The sequence below is a fragment of the Impatiens glandulifera genome, chromosome 4 (assembly GCF_907164915.1).
Source record: "Impatiens glandulifera chromosome 4, dImpGla2.1, whole genome shotgun sequence".
Taxonomy (NCBI): Eukaryota; Viridiplantae; Streptophyta; class Magnoliopsida; order Ericales; family Balsaminaceae; genus Impatiens; species Impatiens glandulifera.
The window spans coordinates 24,529,718-24,550,856 of record NC_061865.1 but is presented as its reverse complement, the minus strand read 5'-3'; the positions used below and the strand labels follow the sequence as shown (position 1 = coordinate 24,550,856).

Below are 21,139 nucleotides of genomic sequence, written 5' to 3'. Positions count from 1 at the left end.
ATAAATATATAAGTAAAAAAGTTAATAATATGACATAGGGAGGGTAAAGAAAAAGAATAATAAATGACTCTGAGGAAAATGTAAACATATATATATATAGAAAAGTAATTATATATTTTACATAAAGATTATTAAACTTCAAGATTAATTAATTAATTGCATTGCATATATATCAATATAATATCTTAATTATACATTATTAATATTTGTTACTTTTATATTATATTTTAACTTTAAATATATAATTCTTTAGTTTGATTTACATTTATGATTAAGAGAAAATAGATAAATTAAGATATGAGTAATTAATAATTTGTGCTATCTGGGCCATAATTTTGTTTTATCTGATTTGATATAGTTAATGGTGCTTGCTTGCATGGGGTATTTTGATTTTTTTTTTATAAATTAAATATATATAATATAATTTATTAATTAAAATACTAACATATTTTTATTTATTTTATTAAATTTAAATTTTAAATAAATAAAAATTATTTTAAATAAATTTCAAATAATAATTTTTTTAATCAATTAATTTACATATACTGTGTAATATGTTTTAATTTATGATTGTATGTGTCACTTTCTAAAAATGGTTTTCACTTAAACTTTCAAAATTTGATTTTCTAGTATTACATTTTTTTTATTAACTTATATGTTTCTTACCTAATTATTATATTTTATATAGTGATTTATATCAATTTATATTTAAATAAAAAAAATAATCTTACTAACAATTGTTGTAATAATATTTTTTCTTAGAAAACGAAACATGTTTAGCAATTACTTGCAAGATTAATATAATCATTTTTAAAAAAATTATATAAATTACTTGCAAGATCAATATAAATTTTTATTATAACAAATCACTTTTTAAAAGAAATTAATAATTAATTTTGAAAACAACATTTTCTTTATCATTATTATTAAAAATAATAAATAAATAAATTGTATATTTTTTAAAATGTTAAGTATATTATTTGTTTTACAATTCAAAGTTAATATATGGTATGATTTAATAATAAGATAAAAGTGTCCTTACTCTACTTATATATATCATGGGTGTCATATTAAGAATGAACCAAAAATAAAATATAAAAATTATCCTAATATATTTTTTTATTATTAATCCCTTCTTCACAAATTTATACATTGATTAATTGGATATTATTATTTAACTAAAAATTTACAAGTGTTATTAAAAGAATTGTCCTTTCCTTTTATAAAAAAAAATTGTCCTTTCCTTTTATAAAGAACACACATTTTATGTGTCAACAAATTGATGAGAGTATCATACAATCAATGAAAGACTTGAAAAAAAAACAAATACTTTTTGTACTATATTTTTTATTAAAGATAATTTATGAACAAAATTAATAATTAAAATATTTATATATTTAATATATCTTAACCAAACAACATATGGATTTTAATTATTCAAAAAAACACTAATTTCTACAAATTTAATTGTTCATATATCTTATCAAAGATTAGAATACATAATTAGTTTTTTCTATTCAAATTAATTTTTTTATAATTAATATATATTCATTAGGGTTTATTGTTAAGATTAATGATATATATTAATTTTTTAATTATCAAATTATTATAAAATTATTTTAAAACGAGGGATCTTTGTTATTAGAATTAAATATATTTATATAGCTTAATGTTTATAAATAGATAGTTAGCTGCTATTTAACTTTTAAATGATGAAAAAACTGAATAAGTAGTGAAATATACCACCGTGAGATTATTTATATACATCCAAATGCAATGAAAGATTTAAAAAAATGTAATTAATCAAACTAATAGTTAGTTAATAAGATCTCTAAAATTAAATTAGAAAAACATAAAGCCCAATAAATTATAGACATGAAGAATGAATGATCCAAAATTCATGCCAAAATTACTTATATATTTTACCCTAGATATGTAACTACTTACATTCCTGGTTTTTTTCTTATATTATTATTATTATTCTTCTCGAAAAAACAACCATGTTTTTTATCATCAGTAAACTGAACAAGAAGAATGTATGTATATTTTTTTCTTATGATTGTCTTTTATTATATTGATTTCTTAACTACTAACAAATCATGCATCGGTATCATGTGCAGCTTTTTCTTTATCTAGTGATCATGGTTGAAAGAAAAATTCATTATTATTATTCAAGAACATCCATTTATAAGTTAGTGAGACCCAAAGATCATCGATCACACTTCGTTCTCATCATTCTCATTTCGAACATTACTTTGTCGGCCTGTGAACTTTCCTCAAGTGAATATCACATATATGCTTAATTTCTTACACAATGTAATCGACATTTAACATAATATTTTAAGCATACTAATCATTGAAAAACTATTCGTCTCATCTGCAATACAAGGTTAGTTATAGACTTATAAAAAAACTCATATACTGCTATTTTTTTCTCATTCTAGGTTAAGAAAATGATAATAAAACTTAGTTTGAGACATTTTTCAATTTTGATTTTTGAAACAATTTTAGATTTTAATACAAGTTAATAAAACATTAACATGTAATGTAAATGATTTTATAATTTTTTTTGTACCAAATTAATAAGTAATATAAAATTTGTATTTTTATTATCACAAAATATTAAGAACTTCACTGTTTATTTATCAATAATTTTTTTTCTTACATCAATAAATATATATATATATATGTATATATATATTTAAAAATATTTACGTTTCTTTTGGTTAATAGGTTAATAGAAAGTACACAATTATTTATTAACATGAAAATTAATTTTAGTTGGGGTACTAGAATAAAAAAAAGGATGAGAATAATAATATAATTTTTCTTTGAAATCATTTATTTAATTTTATTGATAATAAGTTAAAAAAAATAAAATAATTTGTATTTGTTTATAACATTTATTTTCAGGAGTGTAATTGTACAGAAGAACAAAAGGAAGGATATGATTGAGATTTTGTTACTTTTGTTCATAACTAGTAAGGTTTTATTAATTTAATAAAAATATAAAAATTTATATAAATATATATTATGTTATAACTTTTGTAAATTAATTTCACATATTGTTGTGAGGCAATTAATGCAGCTGTATAGATAAGATAAACAGGTAAAATTAATTATTATTCTTTAAATATTACCGGAAATATATAAAATCAAATATCTTGATAAATTTGGAACAAACTATTGTTGATTTTGGCAGGGATTAAGAGAAATTAAGAAGTAAACAAATTCTGGATTATAAAAAAGATAAAACAGGTAAAATTAATTATTATTCTTTAAATATTACCGGAAATATATAAAATCAAATATCTTGATAAATTTGGAACAAACTATTGTTGATTTTGGCAGGGATTAAGAGAAATTAAGAAGTAAACAAATTCTGGATTATAAAAAATTCTTATGTAATACATAAGTGGGGACTAAATGGTATAATGAAAAACCTTATTTATATAATATATATTATCTTATAATATGTTGGATGATGGAAAGAAACAAACTAGACAAAAAAAAAATTGAAGAGAAAGACGACAAAGATAAAGAGTCAAGACAATTTATAAGAAGGAAGATTATAAGATATTTAATTTATATTCTTTATTTTGTTTTTTTAGTTAACTCTATTATGTTTATTAGACAAACCATTGTGTTTGGAAGGATGGATAAATTTTACATTTTCTTCGTACTCGTCATCATCAGTTTGATTATCATTTTATTAGTCTGGATCGTTTATCTAAATTTTTTTAAAAATAAACAATCTCAGTTTTAAAGTAACTCTAAAAAGTTTTTACCTTGAAAATTATCGTATATAACAAATTGAATATAAAATATAACATATGTATACGTTGAATTATACGATATTCATTCCTCTATCATCATCACTAGTGTAATCATCATCATCGTAACATATTTAACCACCAATATACTTTGTTTCCTAATGAACCTCACTTTCACACTTTGGTCAACCAACCAATAAATTCACATATTTAATCATCAATATTCTTTGTTTCCTAATGCACCTCTCATATTACTAATCTTTAGACCTCACATCAAGGATTTTGCATCACAACTATCTCATATCATTATTGCGACATCTTTTACCCCAATTCGGAAATCCACCACAATTCAAACATCTCTCATCTCATACCTCATACTTTCATACTTCGATAAAATATACATCTCAATTCACATATTTTTATATTTTAACATCAATATCACTTTAGAGCACCACGAAAAATGTTCCATCTCACCACGCCATAAATTTTCTAGATCTCAAGATTTACATTGCATATTGATTTTCTTTGAGTAACCAACACATTTAAAATGAGAGACATATCATATGCTTCTTCTATTAAGAAAGACATATTTCTTGAAATCAAATTAATTACACCCTTTATTTTGTTAGTCATGATAGATCGATCTAGAGAATTTATTTGAAGTTGCAAGTCATTCACTTAATTCTAATCTAAAGTAATGCTAGGCTACTTTACACACTATTACCAGCATTTTAATCCCTTTTCGCGACCTCTTTGACCCCAATTCGGTAAACCACTAGAATCCAAACAATCTCTCATCATACTTCACATTTTCATACTACGGTCAAATACATATCTCAATTCATATATTCTTATATTTTTAACCACCAATATCACTTTAGAGCACCACGAAAACTGTCACATCTCACAATGTCATAAGATTTCTAGCTCTTAAAAGTGACATTGCATATTATCTCTGTCTTTGTGTGGTCCTCACTAACTTATTTGAAATGGGAGACATATTTTATGCTTCTTCTATTATGAAAGACAAATTTCTTCTTAATAAGATCGAATGTCAATGGATAAGATCGAATTCCAAGAGTCTTGAAATGTCAAGAGTCTAGGAATGGCAACCGTTGGATGAATTATCATTCGTTGGATTGATAAATAAATTTATTGACATGGTTTAATTTCAATTTATAAATATCCCCTTCATGTTGGAACTTTGAAAAATATCTCATATCTTTTCTTCACTCATTTTATTATCTTTTTATAATTCGAAAAGTTTTTTTCTTTGTTTTCTTGAGTGTCTTTGAGTTCTTCACTCTACTGAGTGTTCTTCGAGTTTCCACTCAACCGAGTGTTCTTTTAGTTCATGACTCGTATATCTGTTGAAAATCGGTGATTGATTTAGGTACTTTGTCAAGTTTGTTGCGTAGTGATTCCAGTGCTGAATCACTACTAGATTCGTTATACGCTGTGACACAGTCATCTGCGATAAGTTCCAGCACAAAGGGAAACGATGTAACTGTTTTAAGGGAAATGTGCTACACAAATGTCTCGAATCAACCATCAAATTAGGTGATATTGTTCATCCATATATCTTATTTTATTTTTATTTATTTGTAACATCATTCATAAATATATTTATATTATTTTAAGACAAAATTTCTAACTGAAATTACCTCTACTTAACCGATATTTAAGTCTACCCATGAACATTGAGATTAAGTCATATTTAAAAAATTAATGAATTGCTATTATCTCACATGAAACTAATTGCAAACATGTTTCAAAAAAAATTCTTTTTTTCACATTTATTCATTGTACTATATGCCCTACGATACCAAATATGTCTTTGCAGGAGAAAAATAAATTAATAAAATAATTTGAAAATCATAATTATACAATAATTGTATTTGACAATTAGTTAGGATTGGAGTCATTAAATTATGGTAATATTCATTAAATAATTATATGTATATTTTCTATTAATTATTGTCCTGCCATCATTATTTTGACATATATTTCCTTGACATATATGTGTGGACGATTATAGATCAATTTTAATATTCATCCAATAAATATAGGTCAAAAAATTATTAAAGAGTGGTGGTTTAAATACTTTTTAATCATAAATTGAAATGAGTTTAATAATATGGATAAAATTTTAACTCATATTTATATCATAAAAAAATATAGGTATACTATATCTCAATTATTTGGGATGAAAGAAATCAAATGTTCATCCATAGCAATAACAAGACTTTTTAAAAAATTTGAACTAAATATACTATAAACATTAGAAGTTCATGTTTTGCTTTTTAGATTTGATTAGATGGATTTGTTTTATTTCTTTTTATGACATCGGATGAATTTGTGTTTCTCAAATCACCATCACTTGTATACTTTATTTATTTTATAAAATGATTAATAAACAAAATTATAATTTCTTAATATGAAAATTAAAATTTTGAGAATACATTTATTTTATTAGAGAACATCAAATTACATAACTAACAGTTATAGGTAATTCTCTGTTAGTCATTCCTTTATCACGACTCCCCCCGAAAAATCAATCGACCTTTGCTTATCCAAGCTTCAAGTTCCTTCTCTTGATTAATCTTTCCATGGAGGATTAGCTCATCAATATCCTCCACGTAGTAGAAGTCACCCCTAAATACTAGAGTCGTCATGTATGATTCATCTGTCCCCACTTCGAACCATGGCACGTTGATTTGGTGAGGACCATCTTTTCCAGTGAGAGCTTCCCTTTGGGTGGGAGAGAGGGATGGAAGTATATTTGCATCGAACTCTTTTGCATTGAATACAATTTTATTGGATTCCTTTACTTGGACATATACAATTGAAGTTTCATCAATTGCTTCCAGTTTTGTCGGTTCCTCGACATGATTGCCAAAGTGCTCTTCGAGAAAATCTTCATCTAAGTTCATGAAGCCCTTCTCAAGAAACTCATATTTACTCATTCTATTAACTCACAAATCACAAATATAAAATTGTGACGGAGATTTATCTATTTATATTACAAATTCTAGAAACTTTATTATTAAAAAGATTACCTAAATTTATATAACTTTATTTAAAGAAACTTATTATCATAAAAAAAATAATAAACAACCTACTAAATTTCAAAACAAATGTTAATTTTTGATTTTTTATTTATAAAAAAAGAAAAAAATATATTTTTTTTATTATATAGATAAGGCAACATTTGAACTTTTGATTAAATAATGAGGCCTAATTAATTAGTTAACTTTATCTAGTACACAAACTTTATTGATACAATATTTATCTTTATTTTTTAAGCCTTTGTATCAATAATATAGAGATTTAGACTCTTAGAGAAAGGCCAATTCTGTAGGTAAATTTAATTACTTATATGAAAAACTAGTAGATACATTAAACCCTAAAATTGATATCATATTTGCATTTTTAATTAATTAGTCCTTTATTTGATTCTTTACCAAAAATTTTGTCCCATACACTATACAAATTCAAATTACATTAAACTATATGTTTTTTTACTTAAAAGATATTTATCTTATTTTGAAAAAATTTGTAAATACGTGAGTAATTTTTAAGAACAAGTGTTACTTTAGAATTTTTTATAATTTTTTTTTTACTTTCTTTTATATAAAAAGACCAAACAAACTTTACTATTGTCAAATTCCAACCTATGAGCAGCACATTTAGTTAATTAACTTTATTAATTATTGAATACTTTGTGTTATAGAGTATTGTTATGATTTGTAATTTTAGATTAGTTTTAGTTACATTCCCAATTAACTAGTTCTTTATTTTATTCATAATTTTGATCCTATTATTTTTGTTAATTCTTCCATACACTAACTATGCAAATTGAAATATTCATTTTTAACTATATTTGTAGTCTTATAATGGTTAATCGAAATTGAATTTAGTGTAGAAACTGACATTTTCTTTAAAAAACAATATTGTATTTTTGAAGAAATTTAATTCTAGTTTATTACAACTTATTTGATATAATATCTGTAGCATTTTAATTATATTAAAATGTTGTAAAAGAAGAAATTAAACATAAGAGTCTTTTATTGATAATTTGATGAAATATTTAATTGATGATGAAATGTTGAGTTGTTTGAATTAAATCTTAGTGACTCATGTGATAAAATAGCCTCCTATGACTCAAAATAAAGTAATTAAGGGGCAAAATCATATTGAATTATATTTGAGTAGCAAGATGAATATTTGAAACATAATAAAGGTGTAATTTATAAATTGCATTCACTTAAAATTTAAAAATTTATTTATTTTAATTTAATACTATATTTATTTAATACACACTAGATTAATTTTATATTAATCTTTCTTTCTAAAATTTGTTTGATTGTTTAAAAAATATCTCATACAATTATATATAATATTCTCTACAAAATTTGATACCATTTATTTATAAAAAAATAGACAAACAAATTTATAATTTTATCTTTTAATATTCTAATTTTATAAATTCATCAAAATAGTTAAAGAATGACTATAACTAAAATGTCTTAAATTGAGATATATGTCTGATAGAACAATTAATATTAATGGATTTGAACTTAGTCACAATGCAATGCAAAATTTTTATTGAATAATACCCTATTGTGGATACAATTTTGTATTATCGTAGACAAAGTGTCTAACAATAAAAATTGAGTTTAATTACTATCATGGAAAAAAGTTTAATAAATCTCGACAAAAATTTCTGTCATGAGAACTTCTATAATTAGGTCATGGAAACGAAAAAACCTAAAACAAGTATTGAAAGGTAAATTGAACCTAAAGTATGTAATGAAAGGTCAAGTTCATACTTATTATATTCATTGTTAAATGCTTTAACCAAATCATACTCTCTAATTACCAAGTAATGGGAATATATATGGAAGGCCAATTTAAGTTTGGTTGAACAATTTCAACCTTAAAAGAAAATTTGTTATCAAAACATATTCCTCGAATATAGTTATCATTGACAGATCAACTCGTCATCTCCTCTATTTGTAGATGTCACATTTACAAACTAGTGATTCACCATGTATGGTTCTTTTGTCTCCACTTTGAATCATTTGAAGGAGTTACGAAAATGCTCGTATTTTTTGTATGAGGGATTTTTTTGGACATGAGAAAGAAATTCAGTACATTTTGGTTAAATTCTTTCTATACTTGATTTAGATTTTGTCGACCTATTTTTTATTTATTCCTCCATATTATTATATTAAGTTTTCTCTAACACGAATGCATATAAAATTATACACAAATGGTAGAAAAAAAAAAGAGTATATGTGAACAAATTATTGAAGGACAATTATTAAAAGTTTTTTATGGTAATTCAAAATAAGTTTAATAATAGTGATATAAACAACAAAATATATGTTATAAGATTCTAAATTATTGAAAGTACATAGATTAAATTTTCTTCATTTCTTTCTAACAAAATTTGGTTAAAATTTAGACCATTTATATTCTAAAAAATTATTTTCAAACTCTATATTAAATATCAAATCAAACAGTAATTCATTTTCAACTTAAAAACTCTTATTCAAACTCAAAAGAATATTTTAGGAATATTTTTTATTATACCAACTTTTTAATATTTTAAATAAGTACCTATATATTTATCAACTTTACAAATTAAACCTTAATATTTTTTCAAACTCACACCCATTAAAGAAAATTATGATAAAATTAATTATAGATCAATAATTTTTATACATGAAAACAAATTAAACATTATTAAATAAATACAAATTACACTACACGAGTAAAACAAAATTACATCAAAACAAACATTTAAAAAAAATTAAACATCATTAAATAAACGCAAATTACACTAAACGAGAACATTATTAAAAAAGTACTCCTTACACACAAAATAGACGTAAACGTGATAAACTTTGCACTGTATAGTCATTTTATTTTGATAATTGTGATAAACTTTGTAGTGTGTAGTCATTTCGTGTTATATGTGATAAACTTATATCGGATTTATATAGAAATTTTTGAAGATCCAATTCTTAGAGTGTACCAATCAAGTGACTGATTATGGTCTCATATAAAAGAACCTTTTAACAAAGAAATATTAGAGCAATGGTAGATTCGTACTAAGAGATTTATGCAAACGCGACTTGATACTATCCAAAAAGCAGCAAGACTACATGCATGTATAAAAGCAATTGAAGATATGCATTAAAGCGGTGCTTCAAATGGAGATATTGTGAGTATTAAGACATTATTTGATTTCATTTTCAAAATTTTATTCAAACAAGTTGTAATTAATTATTTAAACTCGGCATATGTTCAAAAGTAAAGTGTTGTTCACGAAAGATAATAAATTTAAAGTAGGTTGGAAGTTTGATCACGTGTGTGACATTGTTAAAATTTTCGAAAAATTTAAAGATTGTTCCACAACTAGCAGAAGAAAACAATCTTGCAACTATCGTTCTTCCGAGTCAGAAAGTCCAACTCCTGAGTATGTCGGACTAGCATCCCCTGGTATCTCCTCATTTGTTTATAAACTTAAACAATTCATTGGTTCTCAATTATAAAGACCTATCGAGGTGAAGCAAGCAAAATTGATATTTTTTTTTTTTGGTAATAATACATCATCGATGATAAACACAATGCATGAAACAAGCGAATGATTTCTTGAAGAAATGAGAAAGACAAACGAACAAATCAAATATCATTTGAATATGAAAAACCAGACCCATGTATTCAAAGACAAAAACCATGCACTAAAAGAAATTATGGAAGAAAACAAAATTTTATTCCAAAATTCGAGTTCCATAAAAATCCAAATATTCAAGCATTTATTGAAGTTGATAAGGTACAGACTTTATCAAAAAAAAATATTGAAGAATATTAATCAGATCTATTCACAACCGATCAACCAGATTCATTCACAATTTGTGCATTTTCGCACTATTTCAATAATATTGAAAAAATTATTCTAATTTATCATATTATTAATTCTATTTTTATTGTTTGACGTTAATTTTCACAATTTATGTTGTATATTTAATTACTATGAAATTATTTTTATCATTTTTTAGTTTTTTATCAATATTATTCGTTATTATAAATTTATGATACGTAAAAAATATTAGTAAAAATATAAAGGATAAAAACAAAAAATTAAACATATAAATAAATTATATAAAAATTAAATATAAAAATTCACTTAAATTAAGTTAAAAGACCAAATTAAATGTTTGAAATAAATATATAAAAAAATTTAAATATCCAAATTATAAATATTAATAAACTTCAAGAGAATGTTTTAAAATTGACAAAGTAAATTTCATAATTTTATCTTTTAATATTATAATTTTATAAATTCATCAAAACACTTAAATAATGATAGTAACTAAACATATTAAATTGAGGTATATATATATGAACAATTAATATTAATGGATTTGAATTTAACCACAATCCAAAACTTTTTAACTTTGATTGAATAATACGAGTGGGTAATTTTTTATTTTTATTTTTGTAGATAAAATGTGTAATAATAAAACATTGAATTTATTTTTGTAAGGAAAATTGTTTAATAAATCTCGAATTTTTTTTTGTCACGAGCACTTCTATAATTAGGTAATGAAAACGACAAAACTTAAAACAAGTACTGAAAGGTCAAGAGCCTAAAGCAAGTAATGAAATGTCAAATTCATTCTTGTCATATTCATTGTGAAAATGCTTTAATTAAATCATACTCTCAAATCTTTCACCCTCTCAATGGAAAAATGGAAATCAGATCGAAGTTTGGTTGAACAATTTTAACCTTTACGAATAATTAATATTTTTTAATTAAACTTCCATCTACTCCTCAGACTTAATTTTCCTTGATAGATCAACTCGTTAAGTCGAAGAGTTCATACAAACTAGTGATTCGTCGTGTAGGGTTCTTTTGTCTCCATTTTGAACCATGAGACTGAGTTACAAAAATGTTCATCTATTTCTTATGAGGGATTTCTTTTAGACAGAGTGGTTTTATATTTTGGTTAAATTTTTCAATATTTTGTTTATATTGTTTAGTTTTCTCGATTTAATTTTTAGTTATGCGCTATATTATTATGATAATTTTACTCAACATGGAAACATCTAAGATTATACACAAATGGTACCAAATAATTGAAGCACGATTATTGAAAAAAAGATTGTAAATTTAAAATAAGTTTTTTAATAGTGATAAAATTTTAATTGTGACAACAAAAATATATGTTATAAGAATAAATTATTTGGATGTAAATAAATCAAATTTTCTTCATTTCTATCTAACAAAAAAAAATGGAAGATCTCTCTACTTCTTCTTCTTCTTCTTCCCTCACGTTCTTCTATGATGAGCAACTTAGTTATGCCGATATACTTCCTCCTGCCGAGGTAACCAATGATATATATGCATTCGTACGGATATGCTTTCTGTAAAGATAAGATGATATATATATGCATTCATACGGATATGGTTTCTGTAATGATGGAAATGTATGATTTCTATTCAGGTTAGGGAAAGGATTGAAGTGGCCGTACACAATTTCCTGAAGATATTGAGTTCTCCGACTTCTGCAATCTCAGATCTTTCTCTTCCGTTATTTTGTTTGAGTTCTAGGTTATATATTCATTCCCTTACTACGAACTTAGATACTCATAATTGTTCAACTGAATGTTTTACTATCTTTCTGCAACTAGGAGCTAAATCAAGAGGTTGTGGAATGTGCTGCATGTGGATCATCAGGTTATGCTATTACAGGAGACTTGGCTTTGTTAGAGAAATTGGTTGCAAAAACCGATGCTCGCTACATCATTGTGGTGGAGAAGGTAAGTAAACAAACATATTGATTCCATATTTCATTTATGTACTCAAAATGGTTTGTTATATATATATATATACTAATTCCTGCCAGTTCAATGGAATCCTTAGCACGCCATATTCCAGAGGCTAGTTGAAGACTGTGTTTTTAATCAGATACCAAGCATCCTCATCACAGGCAAAGGCTACCCAGACATTGCTACAAGGTAATAATATCCTATGGATTGTATTTCATACTTAGAGTTGATTTTACCTTATGCCGATTAAAGAGAAATATTATATATTTCAGTTGAGTTCAAATCAGCTGAATTTTTATGCTGTTAGTTTGTCTATATGCAATTTGATCATTAAGTAATACTTTATTCAACATGCACTAACACATTGATGATTAAAGGACATAAAATAACAGTGCGATTTAAGACAAAATATTACAGGCAAAAATGAGATAGAAGTGATAAGTTAATGAACAAAAATGAGATTAATTTGCTTCAAAATGAAATAAGTTAATGGTAAATGATTTGATTTTTTCCTTTATATGAATGTAAATTTGCATAATTTGATATCGTTTGGGGGCACATAGGTTTATTTTTTCTTCATTAAATTCTTTTATCAATTGGGCTGTGTTCACTCCTGCTTTAAGGAAATGATTTTAGAAGGGCTTGAGCGAAAGTGAAGATATGGTTGATTTATTATGACTTGTGTATTTTCTTTTTAACTTGGTATTTGTGGATGTACAAACATTGAGTTATTTAGATAATTGTTCTATTAAAATCTATAGAATGGGCTACTCCGAGTAAAAGTATTGTTGACCAAATTTAACTAAATATATTTTATGTCATTATTTACTGTATTTTCTACCGTTTTATAAGTTTGTGTAAATTTATAGTTTTTATTGTCGAATATAGATTCTTCCTGCACCGTTTGAGACGTGCTTATCCAGAGTTGCCTATTCTTGGCCTGGTTGACTGGTAGGACATTATATAATACTGAGTTCGTTGTCACATAAATTCCATACATTTATATTTGTATGTTGACATTCAAGGAATCCAGCAGGACTGGCAGTTTTATGTACATTCAAATATGGAAGCATTGGAATGGGACTGGAGGCATATAAATATGGTGCATTCTTTAGTTCTTTTGATGTTTAAAGTTGAATGAAATTGGACTAACTATCTTTATGGCAGCTTGCAATGTTAAATGGCTAGGAATTCGAAGAGATGATTTGGAACTCATACCGGAACAATCTTTCATTCCTCTCAAACCACGGGACCTTCAAATAGCGAAAAGCTTGTTGTCCTTGGGGATCCAAGGATTTTACAGGTTTAAAATTGAAGGCCAAATTTTAGTTTGTCGGGCTTAATATAAACAGGTTATTGATGAGAAGTCAGTTAACTAATTGTAGGAGAAGTATAGAGAAGAAGTTGAAATGATGGTTGAGAGGGGTCAAAGAGCAGAGATTGAAGCTCTCTATTTCCATGGATTTGATTTCTTGGGTAAGTACTTGGCAAAGAAAATTGTTCAAGCAAGCTACATATGATATAGCATATACGAAAGATCTAGATCTTTTTATTTGATTGCCTTTTATTAAAAGGCTTGTTTTGGGTTGTTAATTTGCATAGTTAACCCATTACGATAACTCAAATTGTCAAAGTAAGTGCTTAAAATGTTATAGATTTAATTGACTAATGGTTTCGATTTTCACTTTAAATATTGTGGAAGGGACATTTTTAAAATTAATAAAATGAAATAATAATATAAATGGAATTTGTTTAAAGTAAAATTATTAATTACCTCAATTGACATATATTAGAGAAGTTTGATTTCTATTAAAAATCCTTTATATTAACAATTTATATGGTATGAATTAGGGTGGGGAAGAGGTTTGATTTAGTCGTTTATTTCTCAAAAAATTCATTCCAACAGTTAATGTTGGTTTTTTAAATTTTTTTTATCCTTTTGTTGACGATTATAAGATTGGTTTAGTTGGTTTATCAGATTTTGAATGTCGATTTTGATAGTCGAAGAATTAACAAATAAATAAATATATATATATAATATAATAAACTAATAAATGGAAAAAATTAATTTAGAAATATTTTTGTAATTAAAATTCTTATAAATTATATAATAAAACGACGATTTAATTTAAAAGAAAATTTGTTAGAATATAAATAATTCAATAAGTTTAAAAAAAATTAAATATATGCTTGTTAAAATTCACACCCTTAACACAAAAAAAAATCATTTTTATCGTTACTATTATGGTAGAAAGAGATATAATAAAAAAAATTATATTCAAATTTGTATATAAATTGTCCATTGGTCAATTAATTTGTCTGTCTTTTATTATCTAATTGTCAACTAAACTAGTTAAGGGTCGGTACAGAAAATTATGAACGAGTCAAAACTTATGAGGACGATTACTTACCCCTAATATGAAGGGTCTATATAATATTGATATGGTATAAATTATAGAATATAAAATATACAAAGTTTTTTTGGATAAATAATTAATTCTTATTCAAACAAGTAGTTACATATAAAATATTAATTTGTAAACAATAAAAAAAAATTGAAGTCTAAATAGTATAACAAATTTATAAAAATTAAAATTTCAATATAAAAGATTCAAACATGTCTTGAATTTTATATAAGATCTTGTTTTAGTTTAATAACTAAGTAAAACAAGCTAAGCAAACAAATCATACAACGTCAAATTATTTTTTCAATTTACAATTATTAGGCATCAAACGTTCTATTATAAACTAAGTTCTATTATAAACTAAGAGTATTATTCTTATTATAAAAATTAAAATATCATATTAACCAAAATATTACATTAATTTATATTTGAATAATGAATAAAAAAATATACAGATTTTTTTTAATCTAAGCACAAACAAAATAAATTGTCACTTATCCTCTCTTTTAGTCTAACGACAATAAGAGGTGGATATTAACCCTAAGATTTTGAATTAAGTCCGTGGGTTACGTACTTAATCGGTTTCACATTTTTTTCAAAAAAACAAAAAAAACTTGTCTCTCACCTTATGTTTATATAAAATATAAGAATATAATATAAAGATAAAAAAATAAGTATTCTTTAATTATTTCAATTAAAGTGATAATATTAACTTTTATTTTATTTAACTTTTTTTTATCATTATTATTTTCATTTTTTTAATAATATATTATCATTATTTAATGAGACTTTTATATTTTATATTATCTTTTAAAATATTAATTGATTATATACAAATAAATGTATACTTTTATCTAACTATGTTATTATTTTATTTTGTTATTAAATAGTATTATTAATACAGTTAAATTATTTAAAACTATATATATAATACTTACCATTCTACTTTAACAGAAACTAATTAAATAATATTTAAATTTAAATCGCAACTAATTAATAATTATACATATAACCAAATTAAAAAAATATTTTATAGCTCTTAACATTATTTTGGTAGTTAATTTTAAACTATTTAAAGCACAGTTTTGAAACCCGATATGGCTCGACCCGTCGGTCAAACCAGCAAACCCGATTAACCGGTCCTCAAATTAGATCGGTTGATGAAAAAAAATCAGAAATGCAATTAACCCAGTTAAACTCGTTCAATTCGCCGGTTGGACCGGAAATCTGGCAGCCCTAATTAACCTAGCGTGTTTATCCTATTTTTTTTTTTATAAAAAATCATTTCTTTTCTTTCTCACTTATCACTCTCGGTTCCCCTCTTCCCGTTTTTTGGTTCCAATTGGATTTACCTATTTCTAGATTCATGTGGGTAGATTACAAATTTTTAGTTCTAGACATTGAGAATGACAAACTATTGTATTCACCTTAAGCTCCTCCTCCTATTTGAACTGTCTAATTATGTTTTTACCCGACTAATAAAACAATTTAAGGTGACATTGTAAGTAGAGTGGTCAAAAGGGCCAATCCATGGTGGGGCGGACCTACCCACCAAAACCCATCGTTTGACGGGTCGACGATGGGCCGGCCACCATCCTGGCGGTCTAAAAATTCCCAACCCAACCTAAGATGGATTGCGAGTTAGGCAGGCCAGCCCGCAGTTTGTCTCACTACAAATAAAAATAAATAAAAATCATTAATAGTTCTAGAAAATAAGAGTTCAAGAACATGATCAAATAGTCATCATACACACCAAACAAGAGTCTTGATCAAGAATCATTTGTCCTACGTCGCGAAACTTCAATTTGTTGCAAATTTTAACATGACGCCACAATGTAGAAGTCCCGTAATGTTTACCCCACATTTATACTGTTTTTTGCATCCATTACATCCAACTTTTTCAATATTATCGATACCCTTCATTTTCTTAAAATACATACTAATATCATAATATTCCCTAGACTTTTTAGATGACCCTTCATCATGCTTAACACTTTCAAATACATCAACATTCAAATTAATATCTTAATTTTGAGAGGAGTCCATTTCGAAAATGAATATGTTATTTAATCGAATATTAAGTTTCAGACTCTTAGTGTGAAACTTCTGGAACTGGAACCAAGTTTGAATCCACGAACCCTTGAAGGCGAGAACGAATAGAAGAAAGGAGGAACAAATAAGTAGCTGACTGCTGCAGTGCTGCTTGGGAGAGAAAAAAAACTAGGGTTATGCGGTATATGCATATAAGGCTATAAATCATATTAGATTTTTTTGTCAACCTACGGGCCAACCCAAGCCCGACCCGCCTAGGCCCGCGACCTGAGTAGGATTGCCCGTGTATGACCACTTCCAAATGGGTTGCTAATATTTCAACCCAATCCGTCTAAATTATTTGGCGGGGCGGGCCAACCCAACAGGCCTAACCCAAATTGACGACTCTAATTGTAAGTCATAAATTAAATTTAGTTTCTTCTCCAGATAAGCATAGTTATCTAAAAATCGGAGGTTATAGTTTAATTTGAAACATTGCCCCTCGCATAATTCATTTAAGTTTCTTTTATTTTAACTTCTTTTATATTATTGTCATTATATTTTGTCAAAATTTGGCTTATTTTTGAGGTTCATACTTCATATAATTTTTTTGGGAAAATGACATAATGTCATTTAAATAAAAAGCCCCAATAAAGGGAAAAAAACATACATGAGTTCATGAATTAGAGAAAAAAAACAATTGCTCTAATTTTAAAAAAGCAGAATTACAAACTAAATGAATAAACACAAACAAAACATTCAAACAAATGAATTACAATTTTTCAAACAAACAATAATAAGTTTATAATCTCACTTTGAAGTTGCTAGATCGTGTGACTTCATCATAATTAATGCCCCAATTTTGACATAAACACCAATTTTACTCGCTTTTGGGAATTCGTCTCCAAGTACGAACAAGAGAATTTTCATCAAAATTAATGCTCTTACAAACGTCATCAACACTACATCTCACCCTCGTGAAGACTCTTGAGTTTTTTTCCATCCAAATATGGTAAACTATAGAAGTAAAACCACATTTAAATATATTTGAATGAAATAGATTAACTTTAGCTTTCAAAAGGGCCACCTCCTTGATATCAATCCAATCTGAGGTGACAAAAGTTAACTCCATAGCTTTTGTAAACAACCTCCATAACTCGATTGTAAACGGACATCCGCCAAATAAATTATTCATCGTCTCTTCATTTTCATCACAAAGTAGGCATTTAGAGTCCGAAATATCCATAAAATGCTTAAGACGATTCCTAATTGAAAGTCTCTTTCTAAACAACAACCACAACACGAATTGATGTCTCAGAATGATTTTGGAGGACCATACAACACGAGACCAGCCCACATCGTTTCCCCTCTCGCGAATAGACTCCCAAGCTAGGTTAGAATTGAACTTTCCATCTCTTTCCACTTTCCAAACTCGTGAGTCGATAGTGTCATTAAAGTGCATCATTTGTATGAAGTTGAGAATCCTTACACATTCTGGAATATGCCTCAGAAGTGCATTCCATTCTCCATCCCAAATTTCACGAACCGAGGAATTAAGACATCCCTTCGTATATGCACCCCACCAAATTCTACCTTAAGAACTATATGAGGTTCATACTCATATAGTTAATGACAGTAGTTTGATATTATTTTGAGGTTCATACTTCATATAATGATTATTAGGTCTATGGATTATCTTTTTATGTTTTTTATGTGTAGTTTGATTATGGATTCTATTGGAGAAACCCCAAGATGCAACACCAAATTCTTCAAGTGTACAATGTAAGAGGAAAATTTAATCATGCATGGCTCATTTTAGAGAGGACTATGTAAATAACAAGAATAAAAAGAGATTTATTTGTCTCTATTACAAAACATTAATAAATGGTATAGGTATTCATCGGTTTAAACAATATTTCGCAGGTGTCAAAGGCGAGATTGTCGTTTGTACTAAAGTGCACAAGGGAGATATGGAATGCAAAATTTTTTAGAAGTTAAAAAAAAAAGAATTAAACACGAAACAAGTGAGTACCAGAGACAAAATTTGAGAGATGAAGAGAATGAAATGTATATGCAAATTGGAGTAGAAAAAATTGACATTATAAATAATATTTTGAATTTTAATCTCTATTTTGACTATTATTGTATAAACAATTTAATGAATTTATACTATTTTTGTATTATTTTATTATTATATAAAAACTCATTATTTGAACCTGTTGATCCACTGTTAAACCAATAACTTAGTGACCCAATCCTTTCACCGGGTTAATGATCTGGTCAGATTTTATAACTATGATTGAAAGGTTATTAAGAAAATAATCGATTTAAATTTGTATTATTATTTTGGGGTGATCATTTGTTCCATTGACTGTTCCTCTTCTGTCCCATTTGAGAAAGTTAGTTTAAAAAATATAATTTTATAGTTTAAAAAATATTTATCTTTATTATATTTTTCCAGTCCATGGGATAATTATCCCTCCCATTATTTTAATACATGATATCAACTTTGACAACAATTTTATTGTTCATGATTTCATATCTAATTTGTTATCTATTAATAAAATGTTAAATTAATTATTTAAAATATAGCTGAAGCCTGCCCGAGACCAAAGCTCGATGGCCCAATACAAGCATGCAGGAAAGATTATGGGTCAAATTAAATACAAAACGAAGAAGCGGAGGACTGAATTGAGCAGAAGAAATAATGGGGGCCGAAGAAAGAAAGAGGACATGAAAACACAAGACACAAAACAAAACGAAGCTAAATTTCTCTTTTCTTCGCCATTTTCGCGAAACAGAAGTTTAGGATTAGAACGGGTTATTAAGCCGCATAATTAATAAAAGATCGGGCGCACCCCTATTCAGCTACTATAGTCCATTATCAAGATCTCCCTTAGATGAAAATCTGAGTATCAGATGAAAATCGAGAGATACTCGATGGGTATTAAGTACTTGTCCCTAGTCGGATCTTAGAAATTTATACTTGTCTCCAATCCAAAGGATATTCAAAACTCAATTACAACTAATTAAGATTTTAGACATTCACAAAACTATTTTTATATTAAAACTAGAAATGATGTGAGCCGCCACAAGACAACAATAATAAAAGAAGGAACTAGGAAATCCCCGTGCGATGCACACGGATAATAATATATTGTTATAACATCCCACGTTCATCAAATTTGGTATTGAAATTAACATATAAAGTATTATTAGTCTAGTTGGTTAAAGAGTTTTACTTATTTTATTAGGTTGTGAGTTCAAAACATACCTATAGAATTTTTTATTTTATTTTTAACCGTTTTAAGTTTATGGCGGGTGAACCCAGAATCCGACCCAAATATCCATTACTCTCACATATATATCCAAATTAACCACAACTCTCGACCCGACAATTTGGACACTTTCAAAATTAAGCATCATTATATATATATATATATAAATTAGTTAGTTAAAAATGTCTCGCGTTCATCAAATTTAATGTTGAATTTAAAATATAAAATGTTATTAGCATGGCTGGTTAAAAAGTTGTACTTGTTTGGTTAGGTTGCAAGTTCGAAACATATCTATAGCATTTTTAATTTTATTTTTAACCGTTTTAAGTTTTTGGGCGGGTCAACCCAGAATCTGACCCAAATATCTATTTACTCTCACATATATATCCAAATTAATCACAGCTCTCGAACCGGCAATCCAGACACATTCAAAATTAAGCATCATTATATATATATATATAGATTATTTAGTTAAAAATGTCTCGCGTTCATCAAATTTAGTGTTGAATTTAAAATATAAATTATTATTAGCCTAGTTGGTTAAAAAGTTGTACTTGTTTTGTTAAGTTGCGAGTTCGAAATATACCTATAGCATTTTTAATTTTATTTTTAACCGTTTTAAGTTTATGGACGGGTCAACTCAGAATCCGACCCAAATATCCATTTACTCTCACATATATATCCAAATTAACCACTGCTTTCGACACGGAAATCTGGACACTTTCAAAATTAAGCATCATTATATATATATATATATTAGTTAGTTAAAAATGTATCGCGTTCATAAAATTTAGTGTTGAATTTAAAA

General features: G+C 26.2%; 1 pseudogene; it reads left to right on the top strand.

The window, feature by feature from the left end:
- Nucleotides 1–12,252: 12,252 nt before the first annotated feature.
- Nucleotides 12,253–14,141, top strand: LOC124934973 (annotated as a pseudogene).
- The last annotated feature ends 6,998 nt before the right edge of the window (nt 14,142–21,139 follow it).